General features: G+C 25.9%; 1 long non-coding RNA gene across 1 annotated transcript; it reads right to left on the bottom strand.

Annotated features, from left to right (window-relative positions):
* Positions 1-1,913: 1,913 nt before the first annotated feature.
* On the bottom strand, positions 1,914-7,930 carry LOC116402579. Its single transcript, XR_004215025.1, has 2 exons — positions 7,846-7,930; positions 1,914-3,962 (listed from the first exon to the last, which is right to left on the bottom strand). It is a non-coding gene; the product is annotated as an uncharacterized LOC116402579 (long non-coding RNA).
* Between the last annotated feature and the right edge of the window lie 1,148 nt (positions 7,931-9,078).

Below are 9,078 nucleotides of genomic sequence, written 5' to 3'. Positions count from 1 at the left end.
CCATTTTACCCTTGGACTAAGTTAGTGGAAAAATCCAACGTTTTGTTGGATAATCCCACTAACTCTTAGTGGGATATGTGGCTATATGAGATATAGACACCTAGCCCACTAAGTTCCACTAATTGTTAGTGGAACATTAGGTGTTGAGATTTGACAAATTAATTACATGCATTTTTGTATGTAATTAGGTTATAAATAGGGGAGTTTTCAAATGATTGAAGACTTTTGCATTTTTTAATTATCCTCCAACATCTCGACAAAAGAAAAAATTTCTACCTTCCACTCCCATTTTATCTCCATTTCTTTCTACACCAAATTGGGTCCCACAGCCCGGTTCTTTGTCCAAGAGGATAGTAGTTGAGTACTAGTGGTGGCATCGGTTTGAATTGACAAGAAGGTATCAAAGTTTTTTGAAAGCTTCAAAGGTAATATTTCCTAAAACCCTAACTTGATTAGTTTAGGGTTACATGTTAATTGTAGCAATTAGGGTAGAAATTCGATTCTTTTTTCCATTGTGCATGTCTTAGTTCTATCATACACGACATATATCTTCTAAATCACAATCTGCCTGAATGAGTTGCATTTGTCTTCTTGTCTGCTATTCTTTTTATTCTTTTCACCAAAATTGTTTAGACAAAAATAAGCACAAATAAAAAAAAATCGCTTATATAAGAAAGAAAGGAAGACAGGAGAACTGTGTGCTATAAATTTGGTAGGACTAGAGTGTTTCTACTTCACACCTTGGCTTGTACAGCTTTTAAGCCCATCAAACATGCAGTAATATGTAATTTCCCACATTTTCCAAAATATTCCCAAAAAAGAATGAATAGTTAGTTATAAAGAAAGCTAAAATTTAGACAAAAGAAGTGTCGTGTTTTTAACATTTTTAATACATAACACATATATATACATATATTGATCTAACTTTTGAATTAGAAAAGTATACATATAACAAGATCAAAATAAATTAGGATTTGAAGTATCACACCCTATATGTACAAAATAATCAAACAACAACAATATTGTAATTATAATCATATATTATATTATGATCACTATCAACTCAAATGATTTAGCATCTAAATTTGTTTATAACATAAAATGAGTTTCACAATAGAGGGGAATTAACAATTATTTACTCACATGTGAAGAACAAATGACTGTTAAAAAGGTCAAAATGTCCAATTATACGTCCTTAAATCTTGTTCGATTAATCTAATTAAATTTAATTTACAAGCATATATACATATATATTAGGGAGAAATTCAAAGTTTGAAACATAAATTTAATTAATTAAAACAAGTTTTTCAAAAGAGTTTACAACAAACTTTACCTTTAAAAGGAGTTTGATAAAGGACTTCAAGCGTGAAAGTCCAAAATCACAAACCTAAGTAAAATACCACCAGATATGTACCACATTAATTGATCAAAGCAAACACACACACTAGAGAGAAGGAGTAGGGAAATGGGAAGGAACTGGCACCATCACTAAGAACATGATTTAAGTATCAACAAAAAGTCAATATTCTCCAAGCAAAAATATGATAACTAATCATAAAGAATTAGGATTATGTTTTAACTAATCAAAATTTTATTCAAATGGTCTTATCCCCTACCTCAAAAGAAAGTTAACTAATAAAATTAGAACTATTAAAATAAAATCTAGTTCACCAGGATTCCCCTATAATAACATTCTAAAATGATTTCCTCCTATGTACATTCAATAATCAAGATTTCCTCCTATGGGCATTTCATCAAACAATTGGTGGGCAACACAAAAGAAAGAATATTCATTTACTTAGTGGCAGCCAGAAATCTAGAAAAATTAAGAAATAAATACAAAAATTTGTGAAGAACATATCTTAGATGCAATGTTGAGAATTGAGTTTCAAGTTTAATTGAAAAAATCGACAGGAGCAAGAACTCGATTCTTCTTAAATTTCGACCATGGGATTTTGTATCCAGAAACCACTTTGCAATCTAGCAAATAGCCTAAAGCTTTATTCAAATGCTATAAAAGTATCTTTTTTAGGATGACTTACTCAAATAAAAGTACAGAGAGTAACGACTCAAAACCTTTCAACCCTTTCTCTTAGAGACCTAAACTAACATTCATCCTTAATTGGAAACTAAACAAAGAACAACAGGAGAGGTAAAAAAAAACAATAGTAATAATAAGGGATGAAGAAATTACAATTGCCTTTTGGAAATGAGGATAAGAGGTGGAACGAATCTGAGAAAGGCGAGATTTGGAGGCTTCAATGGTAGACTCCAAAGAGTGGTCGTAGCCCGTTCGTTGTGTAGTAGAAGAGGTACAGGCGGCGTTGGAGTGGGGAGATGGCCACGAGGGGGCAGTGCCGATGATGGACCTCGTTGTCATCTGGAGAAGAGAGTTCAAGGAGTTCGGAGATTGGGAGGCGAAAGGGGAGAAAGGTGAAAGGGGAGGCGAAAGGGGAGAAAGCTGAAAGGAGAGGCAAAATGAGAGAAAGACGAAAGAAATGGGAGAAGGGAATAGGTTAAAAATCCCTAAAACAGTTATTATTTTTCATATATTAAATATATTATTTTATTTCTATTTTATGACATCAAATAACTGTCGTGAAAAATATTTTTCGAAAATTTCCGTCTTTTTTCGCCAAAAACGCGTTTTTTTCCTTTTCGTGACATTTTTTTTTCCTCCCTCTATTTTGTGATATAAATAAATGTCATAGTAGAGGGTTTTTCTTGTAGTGATTTATTGATTAATCAGTCACCATTCATCTATGATGTGTTAGAAAAATCCATGTCATATTGATTTTTTAATATTGTAAGTTGAATAATAATATTTTATGTTTTGATGAGAGAAATCGTAGGAGGTGATATTTTATGTTTGTTTAAAATTCGATAGCAATATATATATGTATTACATATTATGAAAAATTAGGGACTAAAACTATTTTTAATCTATAACCTATAGCAAAGATTATGTGACATTATTAAAAAAACTAAGAGAAAAATATCATTTTGGTTCCTAGCTCAAAATCTAACACTTTGTTCCTATTAGTTTGCTCCATTTTATTCATAACAAAATCATTGATGACATAAAAAAATAATACTTAGATGATGAATAAACCGTTTTTATTTTTAACAATTTATTCTTTTGAACTTATTCTTTACTTTCATTCGATTGTGTGATTAACTCTCACATTAGCTTCTCTACTATTCTGGCTTCTTCCTATTTTCATTTATCTTTTATAAAATAGAACTTTTTGTCCTATCACATACCTAAAATAGTCACATTATTTTAAATTAGTTTGATCATCATCATTTCCAGTCCTCTATTTAATTCGAACTCACTAAGGTGTTATGTTTTTAAGAATTAAAATTGAGCGCATTCTTAGTAAGAATAAAGTTTTTAGATTTTGAAACATAGTAAGGAGGAAGAAAAAGTGAATGTGCAACCACACAATCCCCAAAGTAAGTATATATATATAATTTTAATTTGTTTGAGAAATGAACAAAATGTAGGCAAATAAGTCTAAGAAATTACAATAGTTAGCATACCTACTCGGAAAGAAATAGTCCAAACATATGAAGGGTGATTTATGAAGGGCGATTATTGGTGGTGTATGATGATGATGTGAAAAGAATATAATCAAAGTCAATATTGAGTTAGGTAATTTAATATACGTACATAAGAGATAAGAAGAAAAAAGAAAGTCTTAACATTGATTTTTAAAATAATGGGATAACAGAACTTTGAAATACGACCAAATTGAACACATATCTTAATATGTTGGACATAGGCATTATTAGGTTATTAAAAAGAACTAATGTCTAAACCTTTGGTTTTCACCTATTTCTAATTTGACCTCCTATACACAAACAATTAATTGGAAAAAGTATAATTATGCATTTTTTATTTGCTCTTTATTTTCTCCTTCTTTTACCTCTCATTCTTAACAAATCAACAACCTAACTTCCTGAAAAAGAAAAATAAAACGTTTTTTTTTTAATTTTATAAATTTCTCTTACTATAGGATAAATAAAATGCTAATCAAGTTTACATGGGTTAGGTTTAATTTGATCTACTCATGTTTGGAGAAAAAGAAAATTTTGGAGGAAAAAAACTAAGGAAAGTGGAATTATGAAAAGGAAAACATTATTAATAATCGTGGGATGGAATAAGTTAGTTAGAAAGATTACGAGAATTATTTATAATACTTGTTTGGAAGAGAAGTTATATATTTGGAAGAGAAGTTATATAGGAAGAGTTATGAGGTGATTCTAATAAAATGTGTTTCGGGAAAGGGTTATGTATTATGAAGGGTCATGTAGGTAGTGTTATGAAATTTATTGTTTCATATTTTTTTTTTCTAAAATTCGTATTCTAAATCCAACACAAATTTCATATATTTAATTTACCAAATTATCCTATTTTCGTAAAATAATTTTCAGTAATTTCTTTAAATGTGACGTCTATTTCCAACATTTTTTACGTAATTGTTACGGGTAAATAATTTATTAATTTTTTAAAGAAATTTGTATTCTAAATCAAATACACAAATTTCGTATAACTAATTTTTTGAAATGTGCTATTTTCGTAAAACATTTTTCAGTCATTTTTAAAATACAATGTCAATTTTTAACTTTTTGACGTAATTATTTCGTGCAAATAAATTATTAATTTTTTCCAAAAAAATTCATATTCTAACTTCAATTCACAATTTTTGTATATTTAATTTCTTTAAATACGACATGAAATTTTCAACATTTTTTTGAGTTTCCTTACGGTTGAATAAATCACTGTTTTTCCTTTTAAAGATAAAACAATCACATTTTTTTCTTACCTATACATTATATTTTTTTTTCTCTTTTTAAATGGCTCAATATTTAGTTTATTCATGGAGCAACAAAAATGATAAAAAAATATAATAAATCAACTAAAGATATAAAAATAAAGAAGAAGAAAGGAAAATAAAGTACATTTTGAAAAGTATGAGCATAATTTGATTAAATATTTAGATTCAAAGTTTAATTCAAACCAATCTTAAATCAAATTTGGACAATAAATTGTTTTTTTTTTAATTTCTTATATAATTAAAGTTTAAATACTTTTAAAAAAACAAAATTTTGTTATACATTTAGTAGGTTATTTAAAAATTTAAAAATTATTTAATTTAATATTAAATCGTACGATTTGATATTGTTTTGACTTTTTTTTATAAATTTAATAAAAATCATTTTTTTTAGAAATTGATCGGAAATAGCATAGATAAAATATTTGAAAAGTGAAAAACAAATCAAAGAAGAAAAATAAATAAAAAACATGAAATAATAAAATTAAAAAAGAGATTTAAATATGAGGGCTAAATACGTAAACTAATCATAATTAGTATTTAATTAAAATTAATTTTGTAAATAAAATAAAATTTAAAATTATATTATTTTAAAATTATTAAATTAATTAAAAAAATATTTCATAAATAAAATAGTAATTTTTTTAATAAAAATGAAATAATAAAACCGTGGAAAGTTGAAAATGGATTGAGAAAGAAGAGAGAGATTGGAGATGGGTTATGATAAACTTAAAACAAGGTTATGATAACCCTTTTCCAAACAAGGGTTGGGTTACCATAACTCTAATTTAATAGTGATAATCCTTAAACCAAACGATTTCTTGTCGTTGTTAATGAGTTTATTTGAAAGTCCAAGAACTGGGTTTTTATAAGAGAATAACCTTATAATTAATAGGCTTAAATTAAAACAGCCTAACAAGGTTCTGAAAATAACAAATTTCAAAATTAGTATGAACTAATTTTGGTCCATTCACCTAGGACTGGCTGGAAAGTGATATAGTTAAGATCACTTTTTTTAAATACAGGTTTTTTAATTTCTCAAAACTAATTTAATGATATGAAAATTGTATATAGAATGAGTAAACGTGATTGAAATTAAAGGCGTATTCAATAGCAAATGATTTTTTTAAAAAAATGATAAAAGAAAACACATCTTAAAAAACAAACCATTATTTTTGGGAGATCACTTTCCAATAGTAATTTAGTGGATCTAAAATATTTTTCTAAACCAAGCATTCATCAATTTTAAGTGGTGTAAATTACGATTACTTTTTCTAAACCTGGACTTTCAATTTAAGTACTTGAACACGATCCAAGTATTGTATTATATATATATATATAGTCCAAGTATTAATGAAAATATTGTAACTATGTAAATAACTTTTGATATTATTATTTTTAAAATCTATTTCATTTTATTTTTTAGAAAGATGTAAAAGTATTCCCTCCAAACTTTCAATTTCATTAAATTAGATATTGTATTTTGATCGAAAAACTAGTCCAACCTATATCATACATTTAAATAAGTATCATAATTTTACTCTATCATAAATTTTAGAAGATCAATTGTGTGCATGTTTTTCTTTTCTTTTTTTTTTTCTTTTTTTTGCATGTACATAAATTTGATGAATGTAAAACATATTTGTAAGAAACTAACAAACTTAAAAGAAAAAAAAGCACTAAAACTGGACTTTTGACTTTTGTTGAAATTTGTGAATTTTCAAATATTTATTTAATCCATTATTTGTGAATTAATCAAGCTTATGCTTAATGGATAAACAAAGTTAAAACTAACAATAAAATTACCATTTGTTAAAGGTAGTGATGTCAAAAATCGAGGTAAAAAGCTAAGTGCATGAAATTAATAATTTATAGTGAAAAAACTCATGCGAATTTTACCCCTTCCTTTCAATACGAATGTAATATTTATGAAAAAGAAATACTTCAATAACTATATATCAAAACATATTCAATCATCTAAAACAAGAAAAAAAATTTGGTGAAACTCTGTCTTTGTTTCAATTTATGAGTTAATTTAAGTACATACCTATCAGTAACATTATCGATTGGATATATATCCAATCAGATTGAAAAAAATTGATATTAGTGATATTTTTTACTAATAAACCATAAAATGATTTCCATATTTATTTATTTTTCTAAAAACAATAATGCACTCTGAGGTGTATTAATCTCAAATTTAATGTTTATATTAACTTAAATCCTAAACTGTTGAAGAAGTAAATTAATTTAAACACTTAAAATAGTTTATAACTTTCCATTGATTTCATTTAGAATCAACATGTAATCACTGGAAGAAAAAAAAAAACTATTAGTTTTAAGTTTTTAAGTGATATATGTTTGAAGTTTATAAATATAGATAGATATTATTAATTTTTAGAGGAATTTAAAAAAAAATAGAAAAAATTGATAAACTATTTACCTTTCTAAACCACAGAAATATAAAATTTAATTTGAAGGGTAAATATTTTATCAAATATTATATTTTTTTTATAAACTTTTAAAAAATAACAAACTATTTACACTCCATCAAAAATCACTAAAAAAGTAAATATTTTATCAAATTTATTTTGTTATGAATTAAGATATTTATTATGAGAAGAAAGAGGATAATTTGAAATTTAAAATGACTTTCAAATCAGGTTCAACAGATGGAACTTTAGAAGGAATAATTGTTTATTTATTCTTGTAGTGTTCTAATTTTCAATTAAAACTTGTAGTAATAAATTCTCTAACTTTCCTTTTTTTTCGTTACTGTTTTATTGATACACAAAACTTTATATACATTCAATTTAAATCTTCACCATTCTAAACAAAGTAAAAAAAAAAAAAAAATCATTCTCAAATTTCAAATAAAAAAGTTAAAAGGAAGAGTAGTGTATAGAAACTCTACCAAACTATAATAAATAAAAAAATAGAAAGCTTATTAATTAAATGAAGAAAGAAAAAACTTTGTTAAATGAAATAAAAAGCATTGAATTGGTACCTGTTGTAATGTGGAAACGAGGATGGAGAGAGGAGCATGGAATTGAGAGAAGAAGAGGAAGCAGTATTCCACATATGACATAACATGAAATTAAATGCACTTTGCATAATTGGGAATATAAAGACATTTATGTATATGAACAAAGTTTCAAATCCGAAAGTCATAACGAATCTTCCTACTTTTCCATTTGCATTCACTTGGTCAACGTTTATATATAAATATAAACAATCTTATTATCCAAAAAAACAAAACAAAAAAAAGTACTTCTTTAATTTGTTAATTTGTTAACTTAACCAACCTAAATCTCTATTAAATTTTAGGACCTCTAGAGAAGAAGAAACATTTTCACTATTAGAGTTGGTAGATGATGTCACATAATTAATGTTTAATTATCTAGGTTAACTTAATTAGTTAGATGACTAAATTAACTTTATTTAGACCTAATTTTTCTATAAATATTTAGAATAATGGTTTTAAGTGAAAAAAAAAACTATTAAACAAATATTTATAAGTGTAGCAAAATTTTATGGTTGGTCATAGATAATGGTATTTTATTATATTTATAAATATTTTGTAACATAATTTATTTTACCTATTTTAAAAAAATCTATATTAAAATTAGTGGAGGGTCATTCAAATTTGAAATTGAGTTAACTTGGATTGGACTCAGAATTTCCAATTACTTTGATCCCAATAATCCAAATTATTGTTAAAGTAGCACACTCCAATAGATTTGAAAGAAAACAAAAAGATTATTAAAGGGTTCCCAATTGCTCAATTAAAACAACAAAAAGAAAAGATGAATAATTTAAAAATGAAAATAGGACCCATTAAGAAAAGAAGAAGAGTCTACCTCAATTGACTGTCCATTCCATGCATTTCCCCCTATTATATTATTCTGTCTCCATTGGATGGCTTTGACCTTCACCAACCATTTTCTTTTTTTCTTTTTCTTTTTTTCTAATATGACGATTTTTAATAAATATGGAAAAGAAAAAGAAAAAATAAAGTAAAACGTGATACAAATCCCTACGTTTTCTTATTATTTATTAGTAGATTAAATTAGTACTTTTATTTGGATTGATTAGTTGGTTTAGCCGCCAATAATGCGTTTCATAATTGAGGGATTTTTTTTACTATTATCCATGATTAAAAATTATGTCCAATTTGACTAGTGGATCCAATAATTCCAAGAACAACCTATATTATACAAAATCCAAGAAAATGCTTTCT

The sequence above is a fragment of the Cucumis sativus genome, chromosome 3 (assembly GCF_000004075.3).
Source record: "Cucumis sativus cultivar 9930 chromosome 3, Cucumber_9930_V3, whole genome shotgun sequence".
Lineage (NCBI taxonomy): Eukaryota > Viridiplantae > Streptophyta > Magnoliopsida > Cucurbitales > Cucurbitaceae > Cucumis > Cucumis sativus.
The sequence above is the reverse complement of the archived record's forward strand: the minus strand, read 5'-3'. Positions and strand labels throughout refer to the sequence as shown.